The sequence below is a fragment of the Anser anser genome (assembly GCF_964211835.1).
Source record: "Anser anser genome assembly, chromosome: 5".
Taxonomy (NCBI): domain Eukaryota; kingdom Metazoa; phylum Chordata; class Aves; order Anseriformes; family Anatidae; genus Anser; species Anser anser.
In genome coordinates this window covers 33,921,131-33,939,923 of record NC_139725.1, presented here as the reverse complement: position 1 = coordinate 33,939,923, position 18,793 = coordinate 33,921,131, and the positions used below count along the sequence as shown (strand labels likewise).

General features: G+C 46.5%; 1 long non-coding RNA gene across 1 annotated transcript; it reads right to left on the bottom strand.

Moving 5' to 3' along the window:
- Window positions 1–1,063: 1,063 nt before the first annotated feature.
- Window positions 1,064–10,513, bottom strand: LOC310900263. Its single transcript, XR_014584958.1, has 4 exons — window positions 10,052–10,513; window positions 9,827–9,941; window positions 8,129–8,209; window positions 1,064–6,106 (listed from the first exon to the last, which is right to left on the bottom strand). It is a non-coding gene; the product is annotated as an uncharacterized lncRNA (long non-coding RNA).
- Window positions 10,514–18,793: the final 8,280 nt, after the last annotated feature.

Sequence of the window (18,793 nt, the reverse complement as noted above, 5' to 3'; positions counted from 1 at the left end):
AACTTTCTTCTTGTGCTCTAAGTTTTTCTGTGCTTTCATTGCCAGGATTGTCCCCACAATCCTCTACCCCAATTACCCATTGATTAGGGCGCCTCTGGTAATCTGCCAGATGCAGGTTTGTTACCAACAGATGGCAGAAAGCATTTGAGGTAATGAGAGAAAGGATAACGATTGCTGATCTGCATAATAATCAGCTTGTGAACAGGTTTCATGTTTTTTTTTCCTGTTTCCACTGGCTCAAAGATCGCAGTGCCGGACAACCAAGCACCTTCTCTTCAGTTAAAGAAATAGTAATGGAAGAACTTCTTTCTGCCCAACTACATCAAATATTTCTAAAGATATATATGCGTGCTCTCCACAACAGACAGATCGAGGTTTTACCCAAAGAGACTGAGATTGTACACAGAGTGCTAGAAATGGACAGTCTGTCCTCCTGTGATCAAGACCTCTTATCAACTGACGTAGTCAGAAATACTTTTCATTCTGTTTTTTTTTTGATAGATTTCCCCACAAGCTAGGGAAGATCTCTGATCCAGACCAACTTTATGTTTGCTCTGTCCAGTGCCCAGTCAAAAAAATTGCTTTCTGCTTCTGTATGTTTTGAGGTTCTTCAACACAACTGTACAGCTTTGCACATTGATACAGCCACATCATTGCCACTTACAGGTCTACATCTAAACTATTCTGGAGTTCTTGTAGGAAGAAGTCTCCTCTGATGTACTCTGGAGCAATATTATTGGAGTCATCTGTCTTGTAACTCACTAGTTTCCTATGCCACACAAAATCTGAACTATGAATTTCTGCTGTTTGTCTGAAAATTACATGCATTTGGACTGCTTCCATTAGTAATCCTCTGTATATGAAACAAGCCATGTACACTCACTCCCCAAAATCATCTAATCTTTATGCTGTTCACTGTGAATTTTGGTGTAGGATTTGAGTTAAAGAACTTGGAAAGTAGATGCTAATGCTGTGCCATTCTCCATTTATTCCTGCTGGGGAATAAATGGAGAATGGCACAGCATTAGCATCTACTTTCCAAGTTCTTTAACTCAAATCCTACAGAGGACAATTTTTTATCCAACCCTTTTAATTTATGAAATCCCTTTCATGGTTCAAGATCTCGATGGAGTTATTTGAAATTTGGACTTGATTCCACTGAATCATAAATGCAGATAATCTCCCCAGGCATCCTTTCTTTCTACCCTGGGCACTGATAGTACATCAGCAAATTCTCTGGAACAATGATGTTTATCACAGTCTCATCTGTACTGTGTGCTGCAATGTACTTGTGGCTATTTATTCTAGTGTGTGAGCCTCACAAGGCAATTACTATCTACTCCTGTGTGTTGCAGCTGTATAATGTGGGGGAAAAGGGAGTATTTCTATGTTTGAGTTTATCCAGTGAGAAATATGCACAAGGCTTTACAATTCAGTCTTGATGCTCTGCTACAGACACTGCAGATTTTCTTGTCCTTAGCCTGGTTTCTAAGGAAACAAGGTCTGGGCATTTGAGCTCATGCACATTTGTTGTATCTTTTCTTTTTTATTTTTACTGTCTGTGTTTTCTCTCTGAAATTTCCAAATCTATTTACCAAGTGTAATTTTATTTGACACAGACATTGTTGTAAAGGTGCTCAGTTCTTGTAAGTTCCCTGAAAGTAGTTGGTGAGTAACGGATCTTATTTGTGGCTCCATAGGTAACACCCATGCCATGTGCTCAAAGTTTCAGGTATTAGGGAATCCATATGAGAGGAAAACTATGGAGGCTGTGGCCAAAGGAAAAGCTTCATCTGCTGCTGGGGCTTGTTATACACATTGCAGTCCAAATGCTAGTTCATATAACAACCATCTTTTGTAACTTCTGAAACTGTTTGTGAAAACTAGTCACAGTAGCTATTCTGGAAAAACAAACAAAAAAACCTGTTCCTCATATTTTTCAGAGAAGGTCTAGGACTGTTCTCCTAGTGTAATACCACTACAGCGTTATAGGCTAACCTTTTAGGTGCTAAGATACTTATGATTTTATTTTCTAGGAAGAGAATGGCTCAGCCATTTCCTATATCTAGAGAAATTGGATGTTTTCTAAAAAGAGATGGGAGCGTTTAGCCATTCTGTTCAACAGGTGACCCCTGATTATGTTGGGTCTTGCCCAGAAGCCTTGTTGGGAGGGGGTTGGGGGAAGCCTGAGGCAGAAATCTCTGGATTCTGAGCTGGATTTCATTTCTTCTGGCTTATGGACAGTACTGCTGGGCAACAGAGATAATGAGGAAAGTGTAGGGAGAGACAAAGTGGGAAAAGGGGGAACAAATTTCATCTTTGGGTGATGGTGAGCTGTTTACTTCACTGTATCTCAGGCTGCTGACAGTTTGGATATGTAAATATAACATGTATTCCTGAGGCAGGAGCTCTTTTGGTGGAAAAAATAACCATGGCAAACAGGAGTCAACTGTGAGACTGTGTGTATCCTGACAGCAGCATGCTGGGTGAAGAACAGACTTCCTGGAACTGATCAAAGTGTAAGCAGAAACAAGTGCGTGGAGATTATTTATTTATTTTTCCAAAGAGTGCTGTCTGTTAATATTCTTTCTCTGCTGTTACCGAGACCTGCCTAGTGTTAAGTGATTCCAGGGTAAAAATGAGACTTCATGGTGCAATATTACTGCAGGGTTAATGATCCTCTGCAATGGGGAATGGAGGAGCACTGGGGCAGGACTGCTTCTCTGAATCTGCTGCTGAGTTTGGTTCCCTCAGCGAGAAGCTGAGCAGGATGCTTCCACCACTGATGTCCAAGGGACCATGTGTTGACTGAGGCTGCCACGCTTGTTAGGATGCTTCACAAGATGTCCTGGAGCCTCTGCACCAACACTTCAGCTCAAGGAATAGAAAGTCAGGGTTTGTTTAAGGGACAAATAGAATTACTTCTACAGCTCAAACAAAAGCAGAGAGGCTTTACTTATTTTATTTTTTTTTAAAGCATCTGTTCTCCCTTCACCATAAATTTCCCTGGAAGTGTTCTCAAGGCTGCTGTGCAGTTTAACGTCACTTCAAGCCCGTGCAAGACCAAATATGCTGCTCTTTAGCAGGTGAAACAGATGCTCAAATGAATGAGGCCACGTTGCTTAAGGCAGTGTGTTCAATGGAGCAGCATCCAGAACCTTGCCTGCTGGGAAAAGGGAGGCTAAGCTTAGAAGCCACTGAGCTGCTGTTAATAGCTTATCACAGTCATTTTCTCTCTGCTGTTATCCTGGCTTTGGTCCACCTGGTAATGCTGTACATGCACTGTGAGAGATGTCCTGAGCAGGCTTTTTTAGACAGCAGAGAGAGATGGGGATTTTTGTTCAAAAGCAGTTGGTTTCATTGTTGGTTACAGTACACAGTAAACGCTTTATCTGGCCTTCGTCTATTGCAAATGAAAATAACCAAAAGGAGTATGAGGAATTAGAGAGTAGGTGACTTTTATTTCCACACATTTGTGTCTCTGACCCTTATTTGCACATGCTTATCTGGAGTGCTGCTGAACACTTGTGCTTCCTGCTGACACTGTGGCAAGGTATTGGTGCTCGGCACTCCTCAGAAATAAGCCCCTTTTGTTTGTTTTTGTACAATACACCTGCTTCTCTTTTATTCCTTCCCTCCTTCTGTGGAATATCTCAGCAACGCCACTTTTAAGGCCTCAGAGAGTCAAACTGCAGTGAAAGCATCGCCAGCGACTGCACAGAAAATAGCGGCTGGCACACGGCATCTCTAATTCCTCGTAGCGCTTAACTCGGCTGAGAATGCTGAGCCTTTCATTAGCACACATAACAGCCCTGTGTGGTACTTCAAAGGGGGAATTTAAACCCCAACAGTCCTACTGAGATATTTTATGGCCTTCTACTTGAGGCCCTTTCTTCCTAGAGTAGATGCCTGGCTTCGCAGGGCAGGTTGCTTTATTTACAGATGGCACGCTTTTAATTTGTTTTTAAAGAGACCCTTTCATAGGGACTCCAGCTCCAGAGTGAATCAGAGTGTGTTTTCTGCATGATGTGGTGGGTAATTCTGAGAGAGGGATGGATATTTGTAGAGGTTAATCTTGCTCTTTAGTAACAGCCACCGGTTTTTGGGTCCCCTGCAAGGTGTTCCACTCTGTATCCTGAGCCGTGTATAGGCAGTGGTGAAGCAGGACCCATCTCAAGCCTCTCAGTGCTCAGAAGCTCTAGATAAGTGCAATGAGCTGCAGAATAGGGACGATGCTTGTGTGTAGGCGGCTGATTAAGCTGAGATGGCTGAACAAATTACTATCCCCCAGCTGTTCTGTCCCAGACTTGTTGCCCTGCAGGGGTGTTAGCTGGGAGGATCTGAGGAGAGGAGAAAATCAGTGCTTGGACTTCTAGAGGGCAATTTTTAATCTCTTGAGTCTGCTTCAAAAACTGCTCAGTAGGAAGGAGGATCTGGTGGTGAGGAGCACCTTACCTCTTTGTAGTTTACGGGAGATACCCAAAAACATGCAGTGAAGTTAACTTTGATTATGCGAGGGTGGTAGAGGAGCTGCTGTGCCTCGACCAGCTGATCCTGCAGTGGGTATGCTGCTCCCCACTTGAGGAGTACAGGAGGGATGGGACAGCAAGGGGAGGGGGATTGCTTTGTAGCTATCACAGTTTAATCTGCCACTGTGCAGGAGAAATGCTGCAATTTTTTTTTTTTTTTCAGCGAGGCTCTGAAGGTTGCTGGGCTGTCCAAAGGAAAGGCTGGGAGTCTATTCTTAACTGAGAATTGAGTTTTTTTGTCCCTCCCCATCTTTTCTTAGCATCACACAGAATGAAGGCCTCTGCATGCAGTCAACGCCTTTTTATCAAAACTGACGAAAACCAAATAAAATAGCTCCTAAGTTATTTGCTTAATGTTTTATTCTTTGAAGTTGTAGAAAATGTAGTATGTCTTCCTGGTTCTGACACTTGCCTATTCTGTGACCTGTGAGTCACATAACGCCATGACAAAATGGGAAGAATGAAACCTGTGGCAGATGGCTGTGTGGCTATTTCAGGCTCTCAGAGGAAATGGGAATGTAAGACTTGCTTATTTCTGATTCAGAAAAGCTCCATTGCTGTGCATATGATGGGAAAGGGAAGATGAAGGCTCTGAGACAGTGTTGGAGGTTTTCTGTCCTCTGCCTGGATTGCTGCCAGGGCTTGTGATGGAACGAGCCCTCCAGCAGATTAAAGTTATGCTAATCCAGATCATCCAGCTATCTGAGACCCCCAATCATCAGTGAGGAGGCCAGAAAATTAAACTGCTCTCATTCTAGAAAAGAAAATACTCTTTCCTGATGTTTCACTGAGACTACCATATTTCAGTCCTTCCACCTTGCTGTGAGTAAATGGTAAGGCCTCGGTGATTTCTTGCTGCTCCTGCTCCATGTCTTCATTTCCAGGGGCCGAGGCCTACTTTAAAGAAGGTGGTGTAAAGAAGACCTGCATGCGTGTCGAGGTGGTGCAGCTCAGGTGTGAAATGCAAGCTCCTGAGGAAGCAGGCTTAAAAAGCAATCTTGCCAATCAGAGAGCAGGCATCTAATACCAAGAGACAAAGAAATCTTGACACTTAAAAAATGCAGAGCTCTTAGTTATGTTTTGGGCCTCCAGCATTTGTTATATTTTCTTTCACAGCAGAGAAGGACAGAAGCTAATTTTGAAAGTGACAGACCAGTGTTTTGTGATCATCTGTTTTCAGTGTCTGGGCTATAAAAAAAAAAAAAAACAAAACCAAATAGCAAAGGCGGCAAGAAAGCTGTGAGCGATGGTAGCAACAACGTCTCCATCTTGCTTTGTCAGGCTCTTCTGTACAGCTATCCTGTGAGGAGACACGGCAATAATCCGAACGTGGAGGCTGCTGCACAGCCACGGTGCTGCCATAGGGTGTGACAGCACAGGGAACATACCGTGATGGCAGGGGGCTCTCTAAAAGTCCCTTAGGCTTCCCTTGAGGTCTGCTGTCCTCAAACTCATGCCCATTTCTTTGTAACTGCTGTCCCTTGCCTTCCGCAAGAAGAAAAGCTGATGCCATTCCTGGACTAGAGCAGTGCTATTTATTTTTTGTTTTCCTGGTGTGTTCTTGTCAAACACAGTATCTGAAAAAAACAGCGTGCAAATTTTCCTCTGCAGGTTACAATCTGACTGATCCCCTGTGGGTCAAGGGGAGAGTGCCAGGAAAGGGAAGAATTAACTTCTGCCTTCTCAAGACTAATCCTGAAACACAAGTGATCACATGCTGGAAAGCGTTTCTGTGCATTTCTGAGAATTATAAATATAATCCAATACAGCTGCTGTGCTAGCATGCCCATTCCTCTCCTCTAGCACTAGGTCTGGCCCCTGGCTGGGCTCCTGTGCGTTTTGAAGACCCATAGAGGAAATCTCTACACCTGATCATACAAAACATTTCTTCTTGCAGTGGATCTCTGTACAAGAGCCTTATTGCCCCTTGTGCTACAGGGGCATTTAGCTTCAGCTGGGGCAGTGCTAGAGCTGAGTGCTGTTCTGCCTGCTGTAGACTTTGCCCTGAAGGAGATCGATTTGCAAAAAGCAGTGAGGGTGGGGGAAAGAGAGGACAAAGAACATCCTGGTGCGAGCATAAATAATGTGTGCTATTGGGCCAGGATGCATTGCCACAGATCTTTGGGTATTTATTCTCTCCTTTTCTAAAAGAGTGCAGGGGGGTGGGGGAATATTGACTGTTTCCCTTTAATTTAGCCATGTTTTTTAAATTAAAAGAGAGATTTGGAAATTTTAACTGCTTTTGCAACCTCCACTATAACAATTCAAACTGCTCACAGAGCTTATAAGCCCCTCTACCTCTCCAGCACTGTTTTTTTCCAATGATGGAGAAATCTATAGTTCTGGCCCTGTGGCATTTTAGTAGGCGGCGGGGCTGTTAATACCAGAATCTTGGCGACTTTCCAACCGGAGTAATTACATTCTGCCGACCTGAAATTCTTTCTGCAGCCACACAAGGTCACTTCAGGCGCTGGCAGGGCTGGGGCTGCCACCCGGAGCCCTGCTTTGCCCTCCTCTCCAGCCCTTTCCCCCTAGGAGGGGCAGAGGGCTCCTTGCTCGCTGCAAGGTGCCTGGTGCCCTGTAAAAATTGAGCAAAGGATATGCAGCTGAGCAAATCCCCTGAACCGCTGTCATTAGGTTTTGAAGTGTGACCTGCTATCCCGCTTCCTTTGATAACTCAAAAGCTGGCATTTTTTACAGACAGTGGCTCTTTTCTTGTTCTCCCTCCGACCCCTTTTGGAGCCAGTGTGGCACAGCTAATTTGTGGAGGAAATTACATTTATTACTTTTCCTAGCAAATGCGCCCTCTCCACGATGCCGTTTCGTGCAGTGTAGGGCAGATGCAAGTCAGCCGGCCCATTTTCCTAATTTCATTTGGAAGGATCAAGAGACACCATGCTGGTCACACAGGCTGGGGGCTCGATCGAGAAAGAAAAGGCGCAGCAGGCTCCTGCATTGATGGAATCTATGGCATCGCCCCAAACATGGGTTGTCCACAAAACACCCTCAAGGACAAAGTGTATCCTTCCAAAAACAAAACACATCGCCCCGACAAAACCCAACCAGCCTTTGTGACAGCCATGACTGGGAGGAAGGTGTCTGGTGTTGGGACAGTAATGCAGGCGTTTTTTCAGTATAGATCTGCTTGTTCTGCCTTTGCCTTCCTGTGTTGTAGGGCAGAGCTGACAAAACCCTTGACCAGGGAACTCTGATATTCAGGCAAATATTTCTGCATGTCATCTCTGCTCAGTCTCTTCTGTGACTGTGTGCAGACCTAAATCTGCAGCCCCTAATCCCACAGGTCTTTTTGCATTAATTCTTTACAGTGCCTCTGTACTTGCCTCTTATGCCTGGCCTCTCTTTGATGTCCCAGCTTGCAGGTTTTTAAAACCACACAGCCTAGAAAGGATTTGGGGTGATAAAGTTTGTGGGAGAGACATGCTGGTTTGGGGACTGATTTTCTTGTAGGAGTGCTTTTAGCCAAAATTGCAGTTCCCTTCAGCTATGCTCTGTTTTACTTTTCTTCTCCTCTTCCTTTCATTTTTGTTTGATTGTTTTTCTTAGGGAGGAGGTGCTAGGAGGAGGTACAGTAATCATACCTGAAACATTATTCCTGATACATGAAGGTGGTTGGGACAGCCATCCAGCATGGTCTTTCAAGCTTTCTGAATCCAGCCGTGCTATCAAAACAAATGTTACAGGATTTAGACTCAATTTTGTCATTCTCTTTTGAAAGTGGTAAAAAGTGAGCCATCTTTCAGAACAAACAGTTCTTTCCCCACACCCCATCCATCTCCACCCCAGACTGAATTTAACACTTGTGTGGTTTTAAAAACTTATGTGGGCAGTCAGAAAAAGAAAGTGTAATTTAATTTATACTTAAAGCAGACCGATTCAGTTCTCTGAAGATTTAATCTTTGCAGTGGATAAGCTAGGTTGGATGCTATTGAAACATATAGGGTAGAGGTGCTGGGTAAAAAGATCTGCAAGTAACAGTGAAATTGCACGAACAGCATAGAAACTAAAGATTGAAAAGACTGATCTGGCAGGGAAAGCAGATGACCACCTAATATCAAAGCTGTTTTTAAAAATCTATTAACCCAATTTTTAACCTTGCGGTCAGCCGCCCCGAAATACTACAGCCTTTGGCACGGCGCCAAAGCATCGCCGTGCTACGGGGAATTACAATAACCTATAAGAAGGCAAATTCAGCAAACAAAAGAAAAACAGACATCAGCGTATCTGACAGCGCTGCTGTGCACACGTCGGTATGTAAGGCAGCCCGCCCTAAGCAGAGGCGAGCGCTCGGTGCGTGGGCCTGGGGCCTGCGGTCCCAGGGGTGCCCGGCTGTGCCACTGGGGTGTCTGTCACCCGTGGGACGTGAACAGGCCTCAGCTGTGAGCACAGCACCTCGAGCTGGCTGGTCACTTCCAGCAGAGCATTTATGTGATTAAAAAGCACCAGTTTAGGAGCTGGCTGGGAGGCTGCAGGGCTGGCTAGGTAGAGAGTGGCTGCTTGCTGGCAGGCAAGAAAGCAAGGCAAGGGAAAGGGTGAAGCCTGCAGATGGGAGAGCTGCTGCCTGCTGCTTGCGGGGCAAGGGCAGCCGGAGCCGCCTGCCAGAAATCTGGTGCTGGCAGAGCGATGCCTGCGCACACGCACACGGGAGGAGGCGTGTGTGTAGCCGTGGGTGCATATGGCCGTGTCCGTGTTCCGAGATGTGCGGCCTGTTCCTGTAGTGTAAACACACCGGGGAGAGGCCTGCTGCTTCAGGAGTGAAACCCCCCGGGTGCCCAGCCCCAGTCCTGCCCGGTGCACGTGCGGGACCGTCGGTTTCTGTGAGACGCCGTGCTGGAGCCGCCGCCGTCGCTGCATCCACGCTGAATTTTAAGAGCAGCCTCAAGGCTGGGCCTGAGGCCAACTGTGCCGACTGTCCACGCTCGGGACCGGGCTGAGGGTGAAACGGCGAGCGCATTCAGGGGAAGCGTCGTGAATGAGCTCTGTGTATTTACTCGCCGCACAGGCAGGTCCCTGCGTGCCGTGCCTGCCCCATCTGCTCTGGTGGCGATGGCACATGAGTGACAGGCACACAAAGTACCCCGGGCTCCCGCCGCAGTTGTCACCTGCCACGGGTGCAGCTGGGATTTGAGCTCCGCTGCGGCTTGGGACCAGCCCCGCTTCCGTCCTCCGCCGGTTTGCTCTGCTCAGGTGCACGATTTGGCAGCCATGTCACGTTGGGAAATGCCTTTACCACTTCTGTGGTTCGCTCTCCCCTCCCGAGCCAGGTTCCTCCTAATTACCTGCTGCTGCTGGGGCCGCGGAAGGTCCCGGGGGGGGGCCTGGGTGGGACACAGCCCTGCTGCCCTTGTACTGAGCTGCATCCAGGCACAAGGGTGGCTGCCATGGTGCTATGCCCTGTGCAAGCAGAAAACCAGAAAACCACGTTTCAGTATAAAGTTTTTCAGTGACACAGTAGAAAAGTTTCTTGTGCTGAAGCAGAGAAGTATAAATAAGAGAAAATTTACCAATAAGATGCGTGAACTGGAAAGTCTGCATGTCAGCCAACTGTTCCCTGGCATGAGCTTGATGTCCTGCATCAGCAAATTGCGAAATGAGGGTTTTTTTTTCTTTTTTTTTTTTCTCTAAAACACAGTTTACTTTGAAGAAATAGGCAACATACATCTGGCCACAATTAGGTTATTAAGAGAGCAACAAAATAGAGACTTGGATTTTTTTCAATTGTTTAGGCTTAAACATGATTGCTTGTTCAGGTTCCTCGCCTCTCTTTTATTTATTTATTTATTTTAATTTTTAATCTTTAAAGTTTTAAGTACCGTAGAAACAGCCGAAACCCGCATAGATATCAGTGTTCATATTAAAAGGGCATGGCACAGCATTACCATGGACGAGGATTAGTCCAGAAGCTGCTTGCTGTACTGTGATTTAAATCCCACTTCAACACAAGCACTTGAAATACTTTGGTGAAATGGAACTGAGTCTGGTTTCAAGTCCTTGTTTTGCAGATGTCCCCAGGCTTTCTGAGTGATGGATTTGCCATGAGAAAGGAGAAACCTTGGAGGCAAACACAGGGCACAGGCAATGAGGGCAGGCTAAGAAGTACAGACCTGAGCAACACAGAGCTTGGAGGAACTAGAAGAGCAGTTAAACACCTGCAAGGTATATACCAATATGCAGGTTGGCAGGGGAGGGTGTAAGACCATCTGAAATAGCTCTCTTCTTCCCCGCATGCACCCTCACCCCTGTCTCATGCCTACGCTGAAGCTTTGTCACTCATAGAGGAGGGTCCGAAGAATTCCTGTGCCCTGCAGATGGAGATTTTCTGAAGGACTGCAAATGGGGGGTGCAACAGAAGTAACTACAGATGTTAGGATACATGTCCTGTAACGCTATGTGAAGTCCATGACATCATTTGAAAAAAAAAAATCCTACAGAATTAAAGTCGCTGTGTTTTCTATGCCAAGCTTGGGCTAAATTTGCCGGCAAGACCCTCTGCTTTCTGGATTGCTCTGGTGCAAAGGAATAAAGATGTTAAAGCAGTGTCAGAGTGACTTGCTGCAGCATCAGGGTGGTACAGCGGACTTGGATGAAATTCTACAGAATTTGAGACTGGAAGAGCTCTCGATGCTGTGAGGAAGATTGCCACCCACCTGGCGGTGTGTGGAGGCCAGGTGGTGTTCCTGGCACCTGGCAGAACAAGACAGATGCACTTTGGACAAGCCACTTCCTTCTCTCCAGACTTTTCTCAGGCTGCCAGCAGACTCCAGCAGACAACTCTGCAGACTCAATGCATTTCTTGGCTTTCCAGTGAAGTAAGGATTAGGCAACCAGAGCCTGGAAGATGCACCAAATGGTGCCACTGTGGGTTGGGCAGGTTCTTCCCTCTATTATGTAGACAGGCATGCGTAACTAATTTATGAGAAAAAAATAAATAGGAAAAATCTTAAGAAACTTTAAAAAAATAACTACCAGAATACATCTTGGCTATATTTAAACAGGCAGAAGAGGCCAGAAGCTAGCCTGGCAGAGGAAGATACCAAGCTTGCAGGAAACAACTGAAGACAACAAATATAAATGGCCAGTGTGTCACAGTCCCTGTTACAAGAGACGACAGCGAGCTAAGGAAGTGCCTACAATGTTCCTGGGAGAAAGGAGTTTCACAGAAGTGTGCAGCCCCCTTTATGAAGGGCCTCATGGGCTGAATTTCAGAAGAGAAGTGGCAGAAGGGAGTGTTGCTGGCACTGCTTTTTCCTGCCTTTGAGCACACCTGAGCAAAGCCATCTGACCCAACCAACCCCCTTCCCACTGACCACCCTCCAGCCAGGGCTGCAACGAGGTGTTTTGAGGTATGTGTCACATATCCATCATCCAGCAATTTTCTTCCACCTGCTGCTGCTTCCTTCTGGTCCACCTCTGCTCTTCTGAGAGCAGCAGGCATGCCAGGAGCAGCTGGTAGGGCTCTGCCATATTTGCTCCCCACGGCAGCTGCTGTTTGAACTGGCCACCAGTGGAAGGTGGGATGCAGGGCTGAGAGCACCTACAGCACAAAAACATGAGACACTTCCATTCTGTATAATTCATCTCATGCCAAACCAAAGAAGTGAAGGGAAATTTTAATGTATATGCCAAACACAGTGCGTCCACAGCTCTGCATAACACTCTGCCGCCACAAGGTGTTTGTAAACAATTTCCAGATTGCAGACATAGCTGTTTAATGGTTATTCATTAATTGTTTGGTCTAACTAAGGAGTTAGGTGTCTGGGCAGGCAGTTTGGCAGTTCAGGGAACTGAATTTGGGTTGTGAGACCAGCAATTCCCTGCGACACTCGCCACATCTGGGAACAGGCTGAACCTCTGCTATAGACCTCTGTGCCAGGAGGAGAGTCCAAGCGCAGCTCTGCCTGCCTTTTTGCTTTCCCCTTTTGCCTTGTCTTGCCCCATGGGTTTAGCTGTGTCCTGAGCCATTTTGCTAGAGCCTCGTTTCACACTTGGCCTGTATACAATGTCATATGCTCTGTAATATGCTCATGTGGCTCAGGAGCATCGCTGTGCACACCCCTGTTGGGTTGGGGCTGCCGCTGTATTTGAGAGTGCAGACCAGCATTTCCAAGCACCTGGGTGAGAGCTCATCAAGGCCACTTTGGAAAAAATAATTCAGGCTCATGGAGCATGAGTGCATGCATGGATGCTGCTGGATTTCATGGGAATCCATGTCTTCAAATATAGGGAAAAAAAAAGTTGGGGGAAGAGTAATGCATGCAATGAGTGCAATGATACTACAGGCATAAGGATGTAGCTCAATCTACACTGAAAACAGAAGGAAGTAAATACAGTATATGAGACGTGATTTTAAATTCTTGCAAACAAAGATACCTTTTGTGACCATGGCCGTTCCTTCTGCTGTACCAGCACTGTGGCAGTAACAGCTTGGGAGTCTGAAATCAGTTTCTAAACCCTTGACCTCTTAGTGTGAAAAAGCAGCAGCAGGAGGAGGTGGATTTACTGGGGATAAAGCTCTTATCCTCAAACAGTTTATCTTTTAATATCAATCCAGGGACAAAGTTAGCCATAAATCCACGGGAAACACCTATATTCTGCGTCCATTCCAATAGCCAGTGGGATGTGTGCCAGGCAGGTGGACTGTGGGGTGGCTGGGCTCTTGCTCTCTGAGGAGAAGTTTGCTGGAAATTCATGTCTATTACCACTAGACAGAAATTTGATTTTTCAAGCAGGAACTATTAAATTTGTGTTTATCTGGATCAACATGTCTCCCTCCTAAATCTAAAATACTTCATTAATTTTGAAATTAGGTTTTGTTCCACAACTGGATATCAAAAAAGCCAAAGAAAGAGTGAAATGAAATTAAAGATTTTGATAGATGTGATGTTTCCTGCCTTTTCATCCTCCTTTCCTCCTCTATCTGAGGTGTCAGGATGGACTTTCTTTCTGAGTTTGTAGGGAGACAGGATGGAGAACTGGCAAAACAACAGCACCAAGAGATGATGTTTCTATCACCAGAAACCATTCTAGTGGATGCAAACCCAAGTCTGATGAGCTTCTCAAACAGCCGGATTGCTCCTTGGGCATCAATAGCTAACCACACAATATCCACCTCTGTCCTTCAAAGGCTGTTCTTTGTCCTGGAGATCTGTGTATCTCTGTTTGGTTTTGTTTGTTTGTTTTCACCAAGCAAACCATGTTTGTTTGTTTTTTACCCTTCACCAAACAAGCCATGAGAACGGCAGCCAGCCCAGGGCTGCACGGACCTAGCTTTCCAAGGGGCCTGCAGGCTCTCACCTCGGCTTCTCCAAGCAGCAGCAGGTGTTGTTCAAACCTAAACTGCCCCAGCTGTGGCTCTGTCTTGTCCCATGCTCACCTCTTCCCTCCAGGACTTCAAGCGGCCCCAAACACCTGGAGCATCTGGCATACCCATGTCAGCGGGAGAGCCCGGTGCCGGGCTCTCTGTTCCTTGCTTCTTGCCGCTTAGGATTCGTGGAAGAGCAGCTCGGCGTCTGCTGTGCACGCGGCATCTCCCCCTCCCCACCCCCAGACGGACCCAGATGCCAGGGTCGGCGAGCGAGGGCACCACGAGGGGACCTGCCAGCTCTGCCACTGCAGCTGCTCCCTCTGTTGCTGGCAGCTGGGCTTGAATATTCATGGCAACAAAAGATTAGCACTGTGTGCGCTTGGCACTGGAGGCAGATAAACTTTCTTGAGGTGCCGGTGGCTCTGTTCTCATCCCATTCAAAGAGCTCGCTCCCTCTCCCCCTCTCCACTTGTCTGCTTCGTCGACCAGCTGATTCCTTGCTGTATAAACGGCCTCTGCTGGGAGAGAGGGGCGAGCAGCTTGATTAAGCATTCAGCAAAGTGGTTCGGAGTCCAGACGAACTAACACGGGTCTTGCCAACACTTGCACGCAATTGGCACTGAGGAAAGCCAGGAAAAAAAAAAAAAAAAAAGCTCATTTATAAGTGGGTGAAATCTTGCAAGGCATCGGAGTGGACTTATGAGGTGCTATCCCCTGCTCAAGTGATTTAGGCAGGTAAGGGCATCATTCATCCTGACTTCCAGCGAGATTTAGGTTTCTGAGTGACTGAAGAACATTCAAGAAGGAGACTTAGACCTTTCGGTTACTTGGTAACTTTTCAGTGTCACCTCAAACCACCAATGACTGGTTTAAAACAGTCTGCCACTTCTCTCTCCCTGCTCTGAGCTGTCTTGGAAATGAAAAAAAAAATCAATTTGAAGATTGTTATCAAAGTATTGATGCTAGTCAAAAGTAGAAGAGCAAAATTTCATTGCTCTCTTACTTTTGCCATTAGATCATTGCATGGATAAGTAGCCTGGAGTTATGGCAAGTTTGTAATGCTGGTGAAGTGGCAGTACAAGATGGTGGTGATGGTGAAAGCTGCCTCAGACGAAGAGATGTCTTCTGAGCAGACAGAAAATATGAGCTGGGAAGGTGGTGTGAGTTGCTCCTGTGGCAATCTAGGAAACAATCTTCCTCACCATTGGAGAGCTATTATATTTAAGCCACTCTTTGTCCCTTGCTTGGCATGAATTTTCAGTCTTCTGTGGGCCATTAGGGCTGGGTCACATTCAGCAGGCTGCTCATGCTCAGGAGGGAAACCTTCAGGGGTGCCAGGCAAACAGTGACTGGAGGCTGAAGGAGGACGGGCTACAAATCACCCAGCAAAACCATCAGCAGGGTAGCGGCAGCTTTTCAAAAAGCATCCAGCAGTGGGCTGTGGAGTTGCCCTTCTCTTGGTGGTCAGACCAAACATCCCCCCGACACAAGAGGAGATATCTGTCCAGTCAGTGGAGAGAAAACAAATTATCTGGGCTGTTCCATCTTTAGGGTGAGATGAGCCGTGCCTCAGCAGTGCCTGCACCTTTCCAGTTGTTAGAAAGGGAGCCTAGGGAATGAGAACAAATGCAGACATCTATGCCGTAGACAAATACAGTGGGTGAACTGCATGTCCCCCAGAGCAGCCAGGGAGAGCAGCAACCCAAGGAACATCTCCAGCACTGTCTGGAGCCAGAGGGCTCCAGTGGATGAGCCTCGTTCACGCTCTGAGGACCTGTGAGTGTAGTGGCTTGGCAACACATAACACAGTCTTGTGCTGTGAGTGGGGAGAGAGGAGTTTTCTAGATCTTCCCCAGGACATCATATAATGAGGCTTTGGGGGCTCAGCAGTAAATGAATGCCACGAAAGGCTGCCTGATGGGGTCTGCTCGGAGTAGCCAAATAATTATCTTGCTCTGGCAAACTACACAGCTCTTCAAGTCAGGATAATATTAATAGTTTATTATTTGCTGCTGTGTGGGAAATGGGAATAATTTTGAGTTTTCAATAATTTGCTAGCAAATTAACTTCTGATGCCAAAAGCAAGGCTGCTGCATTGCTAACCATTCTCCAAGGATGACAGTGGGGGAAGAAAAAGCTTAGGGGCATGGCCACCTGCTCCTTCTCCATCTGACACTGCCGTAGTCACAGTCTGCCCAGATTTGGCTTGACAGGTCTCTTGTGAGGACAACTGAAACAACCTCATTAGAACAGAAAAGTAAAACTGTTCAGAAATGAAAGGTAAAATTTGCTTATGCCAGATTCATGAGGCTGTTGGGAAATGGGATCCTCACTGTGCATGAAGCCGTGTCCCAAGGCCGGTACCATCTAGGAGTCCCTACTCTTTTCCTACGATGTAAAACAGCCAGCTTCCTTAGTGAAGGGCGGGGCTGTTCAAAGCAAATGTTTTCCTCCCATGCCCTCACAAAGGAAGCCTTGGTAGACCAGATTGCCACTTCTTCAGGTCTTTCAACCTTTCTTGAGCTGTCTGTCTCTTCGGGGTCGTTGTACGGATGTGCCTCTGCTGACACCAACGCTGTGAGCCTGCCCAAGCTGTTCATTGCAGCATCTCAGAGGATGAAATGTGTCGTCTGGGTGCATGCTGGGGCTTATCCTCTGCCATTTTCACTGGAAGAACAGAAACAAGAAAGCACCTTCTCCATGGCAGCATGGGGCAGCTGCAGCTACTCCCCAGAGAGCGGCCGCTGGGGCAGCCCTACCTTATTCCTAGACGTAACCACAACGGTGAGGGAGTGACTCATGTGGAGAGCAAAGCCAGCTCAGCCTGACTCATCCCGCAGTGGACTGGCCCAGGATATTCCGCCTCCACCTGCTGGTTTGTTAAAATAAATAAACAAATAAAATCTAGCAGAGAAATCTTTTCGTAAGCCAGACTGTCCAGGAAGGTCCGTAGTTATTCCTCAGCATAAGTGCCGATGTGCCCAGGTGCAACCCCTCGTCCTACAGTGTGAAATACATCCGATGGCCACAGAGAAATGGGCACAGGGCTGAGCTGAGGTTCAGGACTCCCTGCTCTGAAGTCAACTCTGGAAGGCTCGTTCCTCAGAGCCAGACCTGCAGCCGGTCACTTTACCACCATTTCCTATCCAGATGCTACAAGGGATTGATGGTTAACAGATATTACAATCAGTAAGACATCCCAGAGGATCGATCCCCCTTAGCAATACTACCTATTTCTCTCTAAATTTAGCAACTGGAGTCTGAGGCAGGGAGCCTGCACTGTTGCTCAGGGTGGCTTCCACCAGCTACAGCCAGTGCCCTTACCCCAGTGCTGACAGTGCCTGGGCTGCAACTGGAGAAGCTCCTGCATAACCTTGCAACACGAGGATCCTTATACTGCAGGATGGGCACAGCATAAATGTCTTTATCCAGCATCAGAGTAGAACTCAGTAAGAATGGTTTATTGATACAAACTTATTTTTAAAAGCTTGTCTTTTGTACAGCTTCTATGCAAAGATGCACATGTGCACAGGCAAGGAGACACTGGAAATTAAAGAAGATTTGTGAAACGGGACTTTTTTTCCCATTAACTTCGAATGCTGACAGACTTTCAGTGAAGATGAGAAATACAGCAAGGCTTTACAGTTGAGAAGGGCTACAAGAAAATGAGGCTTTTATTTCTGCAGCAGCGTGTGATTTAGAGGGCCAGAGGTGAGAGTTGTGCTAGAAAATCAAAAGACAAAAAGAACCAAAGAAAGGTGAGAGAGATGGACACTAGTGAGATCCCTAGGTGTATCTCTGGAAGATTTAAAGAACTTTAAAGGGAGTTTTAAATAAGGCAACCTGGCAGTGTACATTTTCTATAAAGCACAGAAGCAGACATTAATTTTAAACTTGCAACCTAAAAAAATCTACCTGATGAATTTTCTAAGAAAGCGCACCACCTAAATCAGCGACAAAGAGATTGGCCAGTGCATAGAAATGGTCTGGGTTGTAAAATAAATAAATAAATAAATAACCCCCCTTCTTGCAGTTTGCATGAAGATTGCAGAGATAAGAGCTCTGAGTACAACAGGAAGCTCTGAGCTGGCAACAAACCTCCTATAAGGAATCTTGGAAGAGCTTTAAAGAGACAGAGTGTTGGGACAGGGAGGGGAAATGAGTAACAAACAGGAACCCTGCACAAAAACAACTGGCTTCTGCAGGCCACTGACACTGGCTTTTCTCAAGCAGTGCAGGGGGGCAAGGACGCTTCATTCTTAAACTTTCACCTTCGACGCCAAGCAGGCCGAGTGTCAGCGTTATGTACCAAACCCTGTTGTTTTACAGCCATTTTCTTCTGTTATCTTTCCTGTTTCTCTTCCATGAATCAATTATTATCTGTGATTATCATCTATGGGTGTGTGCATGCCTGCATGTGCACATGTGTACGTACTTGCAGATGGTGGGACTCTCAGGAGCAGGCACAGAGCTTTCCTGGTGGCACAGACAGACACAAGTGCTTATGTCCCATTGGGACAGGGACCCCAAGGAACATAGCACTTACTACCCACAGGTTTCTCATTTAATAACGAAATGCCTTGATTAAAAGTGTGACCATTCACTGGAACAAGGGGTTGCAGAGGGACAGGGACATGCACAGACTGCTTGGATTTTCGGCCTCACACTGCTCTCTATGGGCAGTGCTGTTTTGGTGGCAAAGCGTGTTGCTCGTTCTGAGCTGGCTGCCCAGCCCTGGGTAAGCTGCTGTGGCACCCACACTCTGATATTTCAGCTGGAGGACACAAGTCCTACAGCACTGAGGAAATTAATTTGGTCCAAAAAGTGAGCCCCCATGGCTTTCACTAGAAATAAGGAAAAGGTCTGCCAGGCTGCTGCCTTGGTTATGCAGCAGTTACGTTGTGAGGGGAGGAGGGAACTACAGGAACAGTGGGTAAGGTAC